Source organism: Mesoplodon densirostris, chromosome 1 (genome assembly GCF_025265405.1).
Source record: "Mesoplodon densirostris isolate mMesDen1 chromosome 1, mMesDen1 primary haplotype, whole genome shotgun sequence".
Classification (NCBI taxonomy): Eukaryota; Metazoa; Chordata; class Mammalia; order Artiodactyla; family Ziphiidae; genus Mesoplodon; species Mesoplodon densirostris.
In genome coordinates this window covers 154,145,008-154,160,758 of record NC_082661.1, presented here as the reverse complement: position 1 = coordinate 154,160,758, position 15,751 = coordinate 154,145,008, and the positions used below count along the sequence as shown (strand labels likewise).

Sequence of the window (15,751 nt, the reverse complement as noted above, 5' to 3'; positions counted from 1 at the left end):
CTTGGCATAGTTGTAAGTGAACCTATTTATGAAATTGCTGGTGATTTTAAATTTTAAACTGTATTGAGAAATTGCTCTCCAGTGGCATCTACTTTATAATCCAATCTCAAACAGCAGTCCCTTTTCTGCATGTAATATAAGTACCAAAACAGACCTGCTTTGTCTCAAACTGCATCACAAAACTGCCAGACAACCACCCCATCACAGAACAAGTCAAGCTCTTCTAGACAACACAGACTCTACGAACCAAACCAGAAGCATCACATATCAAAGCTGGAGGCTGGCAATCACAGCTTCATAAAGGGCTCTGCGTAGCTGACCTTTTACTTTTTTCTATATTCTCTTGTCTAAGACAAAACTGCAGGAACAGGGTGGGGGAAAGGGGAGATTATCATCTGCTAGGTATTTATCCTAGTCCATTCAGGATGCTATGATAAAATATCAGAGACCGGGTGGTTTATAAACAAGCGAAATTTATTTCTCACAGTTCTGGAGGCTGGACATCCAAGATCGCAGTGCTAGCACAGTCACCTTCTGGTGAGGGCCCTTCTCCTGATTCATAGCTGGCGCTCTCGCTGTTTCCTCACATGGCAGAAGGAGCTAGGATCCCTCTGGAGCCTCTTTTATAAGGCAGTAATCCCATTCACGAGGGCTCCACCGTCATGACTTAAGCACCTCCCAAAGTCACCACCTCCTCATACCATCATCTTTGGGGGGTTAGGATTTCACCATGTGAATTTGAGGAGGGGACATATTCATTAATGCCACAGCAGTGCTCAACTACCAATACTACCAGGGGAAAACACTGAAACCGTCATAGAGTTGAACGCCTTGGTCCCTCCCCACTGTCAAATACCATGGGAGCCCCCAAGGCAGGCAGTGCAAAGAAGCTCGAAGCCCCCCAAACAACAAGTGCAGAATCAGGGTGGGGGACAGTCAGGGAAGTCCAAGGCTGACCTTCTTCCTTCCTTCTCTAAGTAGCTGCTTGGGAGGGTCTGATTCCCTCAGTAACCAGATACCTCCAGGTAACTCACAGCAAGCTGACAAGAGTGCATGGCTGGGCCACAAACCTTGGCTGTAAGATCGTGGACAGACTCCCAAACATGCCATGCATTTTTATTTCTGCCTCTGAGGGTCTGATTAGGTATTTTCCTCAGGTAAAAAGCCTTGAAAACCCCCATCCACTTACAACCTCCTACCTCCTGTTCATTTATCAAAAAGAACAAAATGCCACTTCTCCAGATTAATCTACATCCAAATTAACCTCTCTCTACTTGGAAATTCCAAAGCATCCTATTCATACAGTACTTTTTGGGCCTTTATTATCTCATTAGTTATAATAATGATGAAAGATATATAAAGAGATACACACAGAGTTTTCTACAGGCCACCCACTTGAGAGGCTGTGCTTTTATTTACACAGGTATATCATGAGGTTTGAGAAAAAGAAAAGTTTAGATTCAAATTTAAATTAGATTCAAATTTAGATTCAAATTTAAATCTAGAAACAGTTTAGATTCAAATTTAAATTAAATTTATCCAAGATGTGAAACTTGGATAAAACCATTTGATCTCTCAGCTCCTGAGCTTCTTTATCTACAAAACAGGTAATACTGTCTCTCTCATAGGATTGTTGTGAGGATTCTCCCCACCCCTGTCCCAACCCATCAGAAGTTGAGAAAGTGTTAAGTCCTTAGCACACTGGACAAGCTCAATAAAATGTTACCTCTCCCAGAAGGGCTTGTATTCTGGATATTTCTCCTCCAGGATACTTCATTTTTTCCCCTCCAGCAACTACCAAAGTAGACTTTGTTAATACCGTTAACAAGTTCATTTGGAATTTAACTGAATTGCACTGAACCAAGTAAAATTAACTCAGCATCTCTTAACACTCATAAATGAATGCCTCCTCAAGGTCAGTGGTCATTTTTAATCCAATTTTATAATCATTGAGGACCTAAAGTCTTGGTTGGAACTCCAGACTTTCTATTTCTGAGATAAATCTTTGGTAAAGCCACTAATTACCCTCCTACTTTCCCAGGCACGGCCACTGTCAAGCTTTAACCAGACACCAGAAAGGAGCCACAGCATTCACAAACTATTTACAACCTAAAGTCGTCAAGAAAACCAGCCTTATGAAACCAAGCATGGAGGAGTTACTAAGAGTCTAAATTCTGTCTTCAAAGGGCCTCAGCAGCATGAATAATGCAGGAAAAACTAATTTTTTCATTCTTAAAAAGGGCACACTAGCAAATTGCACAGAGCAATTTCCTAATGTAAGCTAGACTGATGCTGATATTCATTTTCTAAATAAATGACTGGCTTGGATACTGTCTATGTAAAAACATCCAATAGACTTATTTTTGTTTATAAATGAAGATGAATTCTTATCTCAGCATATAGTAATCAGTCTGGAAACTTCAGAAGTTCTGAACAGTTATCGTGTCATGAATAGTATAGGTCTTATTCGGACAGTATAATCAAACTAAATGTTTTATTCATTACAGGTCACTATGGGACTGAGAAACTACTGCTTGTTCTTATATCAGTAATTACACTAAAATAAATTGACTACATGTCACTGGAGTATGGTACCTTTGAAGGCTTTTAAAGGAAATCTAATACCTCACAGATTATGTAACATAAAAAATATAAAGACAAACAAAAAGTCAAAAGATGTAATATTCCAAATTCTATTAATACAGTACATATATTTATCATAAACATCCTCATTAGAGGTTTACACAAGAATGTGGTTTCTCCTAACGAAAGCAAGTTCCGGACATGCTCTTTATTCTTGCATCAGGCTCACTGAATGTGACCAAGTTGATCTGATTCTGTGACCAAATGATTATAAATAGGCAGGAGCCTTCACAAAATGTAACTGTACCACAACTCAAATTGCAACTGCTCAGCCATTCCGAACCCCTAACTTCAGTCAACATAAGCCTCTATTCAGAATAAAGGGCAGTTAAGAAGTTACCCTCACCCAGTCCTAGTATGTTTCAGCTCCCTAAGAAAAACAAGACCAATAGGACCATATCATCCTAGAACATTATACTACACTCCTCATAAGGTCATTCATCATTCTGCAAATAGGTCACAAAGATTTTTTAAAGGGCACCAAAGAGAAAGAAAGGACAGAAAGGAGTGACTGGATTAAAAAATTCATGATACCCACATCCTAGAGAAATAAATGAAAGCTTACCTACTGCTTTTTCTTTTAAATGAAAATAAAAAGAGTAATTCCATGTTGCCCATGGGTGCATTTTTATGAAGTGACATTATCAGCCAGAGGACTGCAAGGAAAGCAAAGGGGCCAGGTAACAAAACACGTCAGCTCTACCCAGGTGGAAATGAGAAGATTACAAGAAAGGGCAGGAAGCAGATAAGCCATCCTGGAGAACTGAGCCCTCCGGAAACAGGGAGGCATGGCTTGACCCACTAATGCAACGGCAGAAAACATGTTCTAAATCTAATCATGTGATTTTAATATCTGATTAAAGTCCAATAGCAGAAGTCAGCTTTTAGCTATATGCCAGAGAAGAGAAATGTCTCTGAATTTCAGCAAGACTAAATTTATATTTTTTTCACATTAAAAATAAAAGTCATTCCCCAAACAAAATTGTAACTTTACTAGAAAACAAAAAAAAGGGCAACTGGAATTCAAACATCACAATAAACCACTGACTTTTTTCCTTTTTAACCTCTATGCATTCACAATTTTTACAGTTATAACTAAAGAAGAGATATAAATTTGCAGTCTTCGTGTTTCTAATATAATTATTTTAATGTCTCCACAGCAGTCTATTGAGAACCATACCAACACAAAGGCAAAAATAGCACAGGTAGATATAAAAATGTAGCTAGCATTTTAATTATATTACAAAAAATGTCCAATTTTATAAAACCATACTATAATCCCAAAACCCAAGACATTTCAATTCATAGAGTTTCCATCTGGTAAAATAATTGTTTTGTGAAATTTACCTTTTTCAGTATAAAAGACCCAATTCATATAACCATTAATGAAAATACTTGAAATTCCTGAAATAATATACCAAATGTATAAATCTTTCAGCCAATAATTATTGGTAATGATTAAGACAGAGGTAATGAAAAAAATTTAATTTAGTCTGTTTTATACAAATGGATAATGGGCATAAAAAAGCTTACCACTTTTATGAAAAACAAAGTATTTTTTGGAAATAAAATAATCTAGAAAATGCATCGGGACGAATTTGCATTCTCTCCTAAGACTTCAGATTTCCACTGTTATCCCAAAGAGAAATAACCAGAGACTAATACTTTTTTTTTTTTTTTTTTTTTTGCAGTACGCGGGCCTCTCACTCTCACGGCCTCTCCCATTGCGGAGCACAGGCTCTGGACGCGCAGGCTCAGCGGCCATGGCTGACAGGCCTCGCCGCTCCGCGGCATGTGGGATCCTCCCGGACCGGGGCACGAACCTGCGTCCCCTGCATCGGCAGGCAGACTCTCAACCACTGTGCCACCAGGGAAGCCCCAGAGACTAATACTTTTAACAGAGTGACTCAAACAGGAACGGAGATGAAAAGTAGCAAAGGTACAACAGTTTTTTTTTTTTTTAAAGGGAGCTGTACTGCAGCTTAGGTCCATTTCTTGAACAAACCTTTTCATTGAAAAATTGCATTGCAAAAACTTAAGTGAAGTGTGGTACTGGCATAAGGAAGAGAGTCATTAAAAAAAAAAAAAAAACCTCTTACATTTATGGTCAGTTAAATTTCTACAGGGAATTCCCTGGTGGCAGTGGTTAAGAATCTGCCTGCTAATGCAGGGAACACAGGTTCGAGGCCTGGTCCGGGAAGATCCCACATGCCGTGGAGCAACTAAGTCCATGCGCCACAGCTACTGAGCCTGCGCTATAGAGCCCGTGAGCCACAACTGCTGAGCCCAGGTGCCACAACTACTGAAGCCCGTGCACCTAGAGCCCGCGCTCTGCAACAAGAGAAGCCACCGCAATCAGAAGTCCGCGCATCGCCATGAAGAGTAGACCCGGGCTTCCCTGGTGGCGCAGTGGTTGAGAGTCCGCCTGCTGATGCAGGGGACACGGGTTCATGCCCCGGTCCAGGAAGATCCCACATGCTGCGGAGCAGCTGGGCCTGTGAGCCATGGCCGCTGAGCCTGCGCGTCCGGAGCCTGTGCTCCGCAACGGGAGAGGCCACAACAGTGAGAGGCCCGCGTACCGCAAAAAAAAAAAAAAAAAAAAAAAAGAGTAGACCCCACTCGCCGCAACTAGAGAAAGCCAGTGCGCAGCCAAACACAAATTAAATTAATTAATTAATTTTTTTTTTTTTTTTTTTTTTCTTTTTGTGGTATGCGGGCCTCTCACTGTTGTGGCCTCCCCCGTTGCGGAGCACAGGCTCCGGATGCGCAGGCTCCGGATGCGCAGGCCCAGCGGCCACAGCTCACGGGCCCAGCCGCTCCGCGGCATATGGGATCCTCCCAGACCGGGGCACGAACCCGTATCCCCTGCATCGGCAGGCGGACTCTCAACCACTGCGCCACCAGGGAGGCCCTAATTAATTATTTTTTTTAAATAAATAAATTTCTACAAAGGTGCCAAAATAAATCAATAGGTAAAGGATAAGCTTTTCAGCAAATGGTGCTGGAACAACTGGATATCCATATGGAAAAAAGAGAGAGAGAGAGAAAGAAGAGGAGAAGAGAAGAGAAAAGAGAAGAGAAAAAAGAAATTGAACATATACCTGAACCTTACACCATACACAAAACTTAACTCAAAATGGATCACAGGGGCTTCCCTGGTGGCGCAGTGGTTGAGAGTCTGCCTGCCGATGCAGGCGACGCGGGTTCGTGCCCCGGTCTGGGAGGATCCCACATGCCGCGGAGTGGCTGGGCCCGTGGGCCATGGCCGCTGGGCCTGCGCGTCCAGAGCCTGTGCTCCGCGGCGGGAGAGGTCACAGCAGTGAGAGGCCCGCGTACCGCAAAAAGAAAAAAAAAAAAAAAATGGATCATAGACCCAAATGTAAAGGCTAAAACAACGAAAGTTTTGAAAGAAACATATGAGAAAATCTTAGCAACTTTTGGTTAGGCAAAGAGTATTTAGAAACATCAAAATCATAAGCTTCGGAAGAAAAAAAGGATAAATTGAACTTCATCACAATTTTAAATGTTTGAGCTTCAAAAGATACCATTAAGAAAGCAAAAAGACAAGCCAGAGACTGGGAGGAAATATGTGCAAATCGTATATCCAAAAAGGGACTTATAGACAAATAACCCAATATAAAAATATGCAAAGGATCCAAATAGATATTTCCCCAAAGAAGATACAGGAATGGCTAAGAAGCTCACTGACTGAGTTACCAGCTCAATTACGAGGGGATAAATTTCATAAATACCATCCTTTGTCCTTTTCATAAAGCTACAGAATAGGATGATTTCATTAGAATCTCCATAACATGTTATTTTGTAGTTCTCATGTCACAGTAAAGTTTTCAAATCACTGTAAAATGATACTAACATCCATATTGGACAAGAAATAAAACTATCTCTATTCACAGATTGCATAATCTGGTGTATAGACAATCCTAAAGTAGTCATATACACAATTAAAAAACTATTAGTAGTGATAAACAAGTTCAACAAGGTAGAAGAAAACAAGAGCAATATACAAAAAACAATTGTATTTCTATACACTAACAATGTATATACACTCTGAAAGTGAAATTTTAAAAATGATTCCATTTATACAGGCATCAAAAAGAAAAAAAAATACACTGCAATAAATTTAACAAGGAGGTGTAAGCTGTGTTCCCTGAGAACTGGGACAAAGTGAGAGAGTGGCATGGACATATATACACTACCAAATGTAAAATAGATAGCTAGTGGGAAGCAGCCGCATAGCACAGGGAGATCAGCTCGGTGCTTTGTGACCACCTAGAGGGGTGGGATAGGGAGGGTGGGAGGGAGACGCAAGAGGGAGGAGATATGGGGACATATGTATATGTATAACTTTTTCACTTTGTTATAAAGCAGAAACTATTGTTTTGAAGCAGAAACTAACTCACCACTGTAAAGCAATTATACTCCAATAAAGATGTTTAAAAAAAAAAACGAAAACACAGTTGAAAGAAATTTTAAAAGACCTGAATCAATGGAAACACACCCCATGTTCATGGATCAGAATTCTTAACATTGGTAAGACAGCAATATTTCTCAAATTGATCTGGAGATTCAACACGATCCCTATCCAAAGGCTGGTTCAAAAGACAGGTTGTCAAAGCCCACAGTGTACAACACAAACAGTGAACTCTAATGTAGACTACGGACTTTAGTTAATAATAATAAATCAATATTGGCTAATCAACTAACAAATACATCACACTAATGCAAGACATTAATATTATGAGAAAACTCAGGGCTATGGGTATGGAAACTCTACTTTCTGCTCCATTTTTCTGTAACCTAAAACTGCTTCCCCAAAATAAAGACTATTAATTTTTTAAAAGTCAAACAAGGTCAATTATAAAAAATAAAATAATAATCATAAAGCCTAACATGGAGAAGAAGAAACAAATCTTTAAAGTTCATGACGCACTCGGAATTCTGCTGACACCAGAAAGCCAATTGACGTTTTGGTGAGAAGAGCAGCTGTTCCCCTGTGGTGTTCAAATAAACTCTGGACAACTTTCTGATAACCTCTCATTTGGCTGCTCCCGAAACAATTGTGTGTACAGTAAATACCAAGACTCTACTGCTGGCGAAGCTCTGAAATTATCTTCCTTATCTGCAATTAACTATACGCTCTGGAAAGCCTCCCTTTCTTTCAGACTCAAAAGGCAAGTAATTGAATTACATACAGTTCTAAAAATGTTCCTATTTCTCCTTTGTTAAATAACAGCTCTCTGTGCTGGTCTCTCCCCAAGCCAGCAGAATTCATAATTCCCCATCTCTTCTCTCCCTCAGAAATTAGTTCTTACCTCTAGTGATATATTTTTCATACTGTGGGTCAGCTAACCTAATACTGATCTGGCTTATCACTGCGAAGCCCCTGAGGACAGGGACTATGCCACGGTCATTTCATGCTAAGACCTCCTACCTGGAAGGATGTTTTTAGATGTAAGCGATGGACACCTAATTCAAACTAAATAGCTAACCTGCCTGGAGAGTGAAACTGGAGTTGCTGGCTTTAGGGGCTGCTGAATCCAGGGCCATAAGTTGTGGGTGTAGGGTGGGAGTATGTGTGCATGTGTCCCCCTCATCCCCATTCCTTTTCTTCCATCTCCCTGCTCTGATTTCCTCTGTGTTGACTTCATTCTCAGAAAGGTTTTCCCTACGTGGTAGAAAAGAGGGTCACTAGCAGCTCCGGCTTAACAAACCCACAGAAAGGAAAAACCTCTTTGCAAGAGTTTCATGACTCCATACCTCCACAACGGACCCTTGTGACCCTGACTAGCCAAGCTGATGTCACATGCCCATGAAAGAGGCAGCGGAGTCACCTCCTCTAACTATATGGGCTGAGAACAAAGCAAGGGGAATGACAGCCCAGGGGAAATCCGGGTGATTTATTGAAAGGAGGAGGAAAGGGATGCTGGGTGGGCAAAGCCAAGAGACATTCACTACTTCACAGGCTCTCAGGACCGCCGACTCCCTCCCTTTTGCTGAGTATTTATCCACTGCTTATTACGTGTAATGCTGAGTTAACCACCAAATATTCAACAGAAAGTGTTTGCAGTGCCTGTCCCTGTATGACATTCTTTCTCAGAATGAATTCTTTCCCACCTTACTGCCACATGTGAGGCTGTTTATGCAGTTTCCTTCTCCTGGTCCACAGGGAGGCTATGTGGCATTTCGTCACATTCCAATTATTTTCAGGACATTTCTTCTCCTCCATCCTACGTATCTTAATGCCAAGTGCACACACTGCTGAAAATGAATGTGTTGCTAGCTTTCGTTTGACAGGGGGAGATAAAAGTAAGTAAAAACTTGCCAAGCAAACCGAAGGAGCACACACACAGAAGAACCCCTCCTCCTCAAAAATTTGGCAAGTCTTCACAACCTACCCTTCTTAGCGTGGAAACACAAATGAGGGCCAAGTCTCTGAAAGTACAAGTCCAGGCTTTCTCGAGGACACGGCTTTCTCTCCAAAATAAAGCCAAGATCATGGAGTGATTATGGGTGACCTCTGGCTGTGGCTTCTTACACGTTTGCTTGAGCTTAAGATCCTCCTCTCTTTTCTGAGAGAGAGGATGGGACAGAGGAGAGGAACAAGGAAGGGAAAGAAAGGAAGACCACAATACACTGTACACAGAAGTCTGTCAGGCTATACCTGCCACCTGTACAATGCTAGGAATCTCTCAGATAACTGCGAATGATTATTTGGGACTGGCTCAAAAACACTCCATGGAATGAACACCACCTTCCCCATCTGACCCAGTCCACTTTACCCAGCCTCTCTTATCTTATACCAACCTGATTTTGCTTAAGTTATCGTCTGTCTCAGGCTTTCACAGGAGCTTTCTTTTATGGATTTTCCATCCAGCAAATGTTTCTGTTCCACAGCTGGGCAGAGCCGACCACAGCATGCTTGGCTACGGACAGCAGCTGCTCACCCCACGGCAGCTCCGACCTGGAGGGGCGAAGGCCGGAAGCCATTAGAGGGATTCACAGTCACAAACTCTCTCTCTCAGGAGTGTATGTTTGGCAGGCTAATCCCCAGCAACTTCCAAACATTTAAAATCATTAATGAACAGAGACAACAGTTTATAAGGTGTCCTAAAGACAAGTTAGGGCTATTCTGAGGGGAGGACTGAAGTATTTAATCATTACTGAAAGGGTCTGGCCAAACACTTATGCTCTGTTTGCGGAAAATTTTAAAGCCACATGTTTTAATTAACCACAGAAAACACGAGCTACGACTAAAATTTCATGAACACACTCATCTGCCCTGTGGAAAACCACAGGAATGTTCTGGCAAGGCTCAGTCTGGATTCTTGGGACACAGAGGGCTGGAATCATTCCCCTTAGGAACCCGAACAGAAAATTAACTTGCTCAATATGTTTAAAAAAGTAAAATGAAACCCAGATTTAATCTCAATCAAATACAAAAACATTTCAGGACTTCAAAGGGCACTACCAAAAGACACATAAGGGAAAGGTCATAAAAAATTCCAACGTGGTTCAGGATTTAGAATGTATTTTCAAGGCAAAGTGAATGGTGTAACAGAAAATTTTATAGGCTAAATAATCCAAAGGGGAAACTAATCATCTTTCATTTCCTAATAGAGGAAAATGATATATGAAAACCAATATTCAAGTGAATCATAAATATTATCAAATGTATAATATATTCAGGCAAAAGGAATCACTTAACTATCCTACTTCATGCCAAACCTGTGGCCTGACCCACACTAGCTACTATGCTTCAGCTTGAAGAATCAAGGCATTCAGAAAAACTGTTAAAATAACTTAGGCTCACTGATATTGCAGCTAGCAATTTAGAAACAGAAAACTCAAATGAGGTTATCCTATAAAAGCAATTAGTGAACAATTAAGAATAGCTTAAGAAGTCTTTGTTAATTATAGCAACAGTTATGACAACATCAATATATGCCAAATATTGAAAGCCTGTTCAAGAGGGAATGAGACATACGTTATTTTCAGATACTAGGTCCACAATTCTATTTCTGTTAAGTCAGAGCAGACCCCGTCACAAGTGTGCCAAGCACAATATTACATTAATCTCTACCTTCATTTGAACCTCTGTCACAAAAATCATTTTGAAAGGAACACGGCAGGAAAAAAGCAAGATATCAAGTTATGTACCTGTGGTATAATCCCAGTTTTGTTCTACAAACTGAGTGTATACAATCTAAAGACTCCAAATTATGAACAATAATAGCTATTTCTTGGTCATGGAATTAGAAATATTTGTGTTTACATCTCAGTATTTTCCAAGTTTTCTATAATTAATACATATTGTTTGTAGAATTAGAATATTTTTAAATAAGGTTGTTCTTATTAAACAGTATGGGAATGCAAATCAGAAATGGGATATCGATATACTATATTAGCCTGATCTGTGGGTTTCCTCTTACCTGAACAATAAGAGCTAAAATTTTAAAGTCTTCATTTATCTGAACTCTGTAATTCTTCATTTAGAAGTTCAAAACCCGAGTGTCCAATAACACTCCCAGGGCTGAATGACTACTTTTCCAGAAACAAGGAATCTTGTTATTTTGCAAACTTGTCACAAAGAAACAAGAAGACCCAGAGTTATTCCTCTCCCTTAACTAATGCATCCAAACTTCTCTATCACTAGCCATGCCATACAATTGTCACTTAATTAAAAAGAGTGCCTCCTGGTGTTACTTATGATTTCACCGGGGCAGAGCCCTTAGTGAACACTGCCACACTCCCATTTCTGATACTCCTAGCATCTCAGAAAACACAAAACACAATGGTAGCATCTTAACATTAGGGTACTTGGCAGTCCATCATTCTAAGAAGCCAACCTCCTCAGTTTACAAATGAGGACACTGTCACCCAGAGAGGTCAAATGTCTCTCCCAAGGCCACACAGCTGGTGGGGCAGGGATGAGAGTCCAGATCGCCTGGCTCCACTGTGACCAAGTGCTCTTTCCGCCACTACAACATCTCAGCATGCACTCCTCCAAATACAAGTTCGTATGAACCACCAGCACATGTTAAATTCATCATCAGCAAAACCAGTAGAACGAGACAGAAATTTATTCCATCAAAAATGAAATGCATGCAGGAAAAAAACCAGAGACTCAAAGGCTGCCTAAAATAGACGAGGCTCTGCCCAGAACCCATTCCGTCGGAGAAACAATGGTTGCAGTGTGCTTGGGCAGCAGGTGTCTTGAACAGAAACCGCCTGTCACGCTGAAAGCTTTTTGGTCCTAGTACTTGCCCTACTGATGACAGCACAGTCCCACTGCTCAAAGCAGGACAAGAGGTTTTCAACAAGAGAAAATGACGCTGGCACCTGTGAGCCACCTGTAAGAGAGAGGAGGGACGCATGCTCGGCCCAGTGTTGGAAGTAAATGATCTACTAGATGACCAGGCATCAAGTCTGAGCCTCTTCCTTCTAAAACAACTCAAGTTTTAGGGGAGAGATATTACTGATTTCAAAAATTAAGAAACAGAGTGGGGATCATTTTGTAAAGTACAGAAACAGTGAATCACTATGTTGTATACCTGGAACTAACAGTTTTATAGGTCAGTTATACTTTAATGAAACATTGTTAAAAAAAAAGGGAGGGAGGGAGGGAGGGAGGAAAAAGAAAAGAAAAGAAGAGAGTCACTAAAAACTAAAATAAAATAATCCTAATGCTTCTTATCCTATGCCTGCTACAAGCTTGGGGATGAGCAGGACTTTTCTCTCTTTCTCTAAGTGATGTACAGGAACACTGCTTACCTCCACTTCTTTCTCAGCGTTTACCTACAGCATCCATGCCACACCAGTCAGAAACCTACGAGTCCCACAAAATGTGAACAGCCTGACGAGCAAGGGAGACGAGAGGACATATGGCAGTGACAAACTCAGAAACACTCCCTGAAAAGCCTTCGCTGAGTTCCCTCTGTCACCCCTTGCCTACTGTGCAGCAGGGCCACAAAGGCAGGAACTGTGAAGCCACTAATAAAAAAAAAGCCACATCCAGGGATGATGTGAGCTCCCTTTGTGAGTGCTGGGACCAATACAATGGCTCCGTCCCACCTCATCTCAGGAGTCAGGCACCCTCGAAAAAGAAAACACGAATTTTTTCCGCCCCAAACTGCTCCTAAAGTCCCCACCATCTATTTCCACGGCTGGATCCTGAAAGAATGACAATATGGACAGTTTATTCCTTCTTTTCTGTGCCTCAGATCGGATGCTAAAGGTTACTGTCCACAGATGGCAAAAGGCATCAGATTCTTGTTGCTATTTCACAATGAAATCAAAGCTTGGTGGTGAGTATTGTTCAAGGAACTCTTTAAAGTCATTTGTAAGGTAATGGCAGTACGTTTAAATTTAGCAGTCTGGTAGAATAAACTCTGACCTGCCAATCAATCTGGCCATAATCTTGCTGAAGTCAACAAATTATCTTTCTCAGTAGAGACTAAACAAATTAGAATTAGATCGGATGCATTGATTTTGAAATCCTTTCTTACTTGGAACCTTGGCTGTGTGTTGTTTGGTTCTTTAGCTTCAGTGAATGCCTTTGGCAAAACGTATCCCCAGACACTGCCACCATCTGAGAATCTTAAATGGATGGCCAGCATTTTTTTTTTCCTATTTTAACATCAAAGGGAAAGTTTCTCCTTCTTGAGCCTGATTCCAGAAATATCAGCCAAGCCAATTGAATACTTCTGAAATTTCTCTCTCAAAATGATCAGGCAAGAATATGTCAGAGAACATTCCTCTCATGGCACTGGAAATTTGATTTTAAAATCTTAGATTGAAAGTACTGATAATTTCACGTCTTAAAAAGTTTGGGAGGGGGCTGGGTTTGTTTTAAATTACCCATCACCAGAAACTGAAAAGAATCTATTATAAGTAAGCAAAACTGCCACCCAACAAAGTTTATGGAGACATTATGACAATTTGGAAAATGTTTCACCTAGTAATGTCCCACGTCATGCTCTCAAGTAAAGGGGGTTTCAACAGTTGGGGGAGGTGGGGAGGGAATTTATGCTTTCTAATGTTTTAAAGGGTGTTCTGGAAAGAACAAGGGACAAAGAAATCAGCAGAGAGAGAGGTTGTGGTCCCAGCTCTGCTACTTATGACCCAAGGCTTTCTGGAATAACTAATTTACACTCTTTTTTTTTTTTTTTTTTTGCGGTACGCGGGCCTCTCACTGTTGTGGCCTCTCCCACTGCGAAGCACAGGCTCCGGACGCGCAGGCTCAGCGGCCATGGCCCCAGCCGCTCCGCGACATGTGGGATCTTCCCGGACCGGGACACGAACCCGTGTCCCCTGCATCGGCAGGCGTACCCTCAACCACTGCGCCACCAGGGAAGCCCTAATTTACACTCTTTAACCTTAGTTCCATCATTTGTAAAACAGCCAGCTTCATGGGATTGTCAACCAATGAAACCAAATATAAAGGCATTACAGAAATTTTTTAAGCTTTATGTACTCATTCAACAAATATTTACTTAAGAAACCACAAAGCTGCCAGATACAGCACTGTGGATACAACCATGAACATGAGACCCAGTCCCTTCCTGCAAGGACCTAAGTGAAGGGACTCAGTGTGATTTGTGAGAGGCACAGGGGGCCATGGGAACATGCAGGCAGCCTCTAATCTGAATACCAGACAAATTTCAGGTACTGTTACCTTCACAAGCCCTTGAGGAAATTTCTCGGTGAGCAGTGGTAGATGTGGTTTTTAGTTTGGGTTGGTTAATTATTACCTTATTCACTTTGTACAGTTTTATTAAACACTCACTATGTGCCAAGCGCTATTCTAGGCGCTGGGGGTTTAGCATTGAACAAAATTTCTGCCCTAATGAAGCTGACACTTCCTCATCCAAATGAAATGCAAAATATATGAACTAAACAGATTTAACTAGCAAGGCTACTTCTGCTGCAATACAATGATTTTTTTTTCACCAAAATATCCACACACAAAAGTTAAAAGGAATATTCTAATTGATCTAAATATAGTAAATATTTTATTTCTTAAATTTCCCAGGCTACATTTTACAATATACCAAATAACTGCCATCATATGAAAGGCACTCTTAGGTCTGAGGGATTAAATTTGTGTATTTTGGCATGGAGAACACTCCCACATCTTACCCCCCTCCCAAGGAAAAAGAACAAATGCTGGAATCTATCCAAACACAACCTCAGTTTTAACAGGGGGAATATAAGGTATTTTAGAAGTATTTCCTGTAGTCAGTTTTTTCAAACGATAAAAAAAGTTGAATTATTAATTTTAGTGTAACCTGAAGTTCAATTTTAACATGCCAAATGTCTGCCTTTACAAAGTTTCTTTAAAAAATCTATTTAAAAGAGATTGTGGGGGAGGTGCTGAGAACTAGGCTAGTCCAGGAGATAAGTCAATTCAACTGTCTAAAAATTCAATATGGAATGATGGGGAGGTAGATGAGGAAAGGAGGAGAAAGAGAAAGGAAGGTACAGGAGTGAAGAGTCACACAGTGATCTCTTGGATTAAAAACCTGAAAGCTCACATACTCAACAAATACCAAGACCCAATGTTCAAAATACTGTAGAGCAAAGAAGAATGTAAATATGCAGGTAAAAAAATGACCAAAATGCTACTCAGCCCAAGAGCAAGGGTTCCTAAACCTGGAGTTCCTACCAAAAAATACAAAGTCCAAAGCCCAGGTGCTCTGATGTACTAGGTCTGGGGTAGTGTTCACGAATCTTTATTTTATTTATTTATTTATTTATTTTTTGCAGTACGTGGGCCTCTCACTGTTGTGGCCTCTCCCGTTGCGGAGCACAGGCTCCGGACACCCAGGCCCAGAGGCCATGGCTCACGGGCCCAGCCGCTCCGCGGCATGTGGGATCTTCCCGGACCAGGGCACGAACCCGTGTCCCCTGCATTGGCAGGCGGACTCTCAACCACTGCGCCACCAGGGAAACCCACGAATCTTTATTTTTCTAACTGGCCCCAAATGATGCTGATGCACATCATTCCCACAGCTGGGAACCACTGATACAGTGTATTTCCTTATTGAAAAAAGTCCTGGAATGTTTTTATTATAATAATGAATAACTC

At 41.0% G+C, this 15,751-nt stretch overlaps 1 protein-coding gene across 16 annotated transcripts in view; it reads right to left on the bottom strand.

Moving 5' to 3' along the window:
* APBB2 (amyloid beta precursor protein binding family B member 2) overlaps positions 1 to 15,751 on the bottom strand; it is a 392,355-nt gene that overhangs the window by 309,702 nt on the left and 66,902 nt on the right. For 11 of the 16 annotated variants that reach the window (XM_060110741.1, XM_060110749.1, XM_060110667.1 and 8 more), the window contains one exon: positions 9,469 to 9,625. The exons of the other annotated variants lie outside the window; for them this stretch is intronic. The gene's annotated coding sequence lies outside the window, so the exon portion shown is untranslated. The remainder of the gene's footprint in view (positions 1 to 9,468; positions 9,626 to 15,751) is intronic. 16 annotated transcript variants of the gene reach the window in all.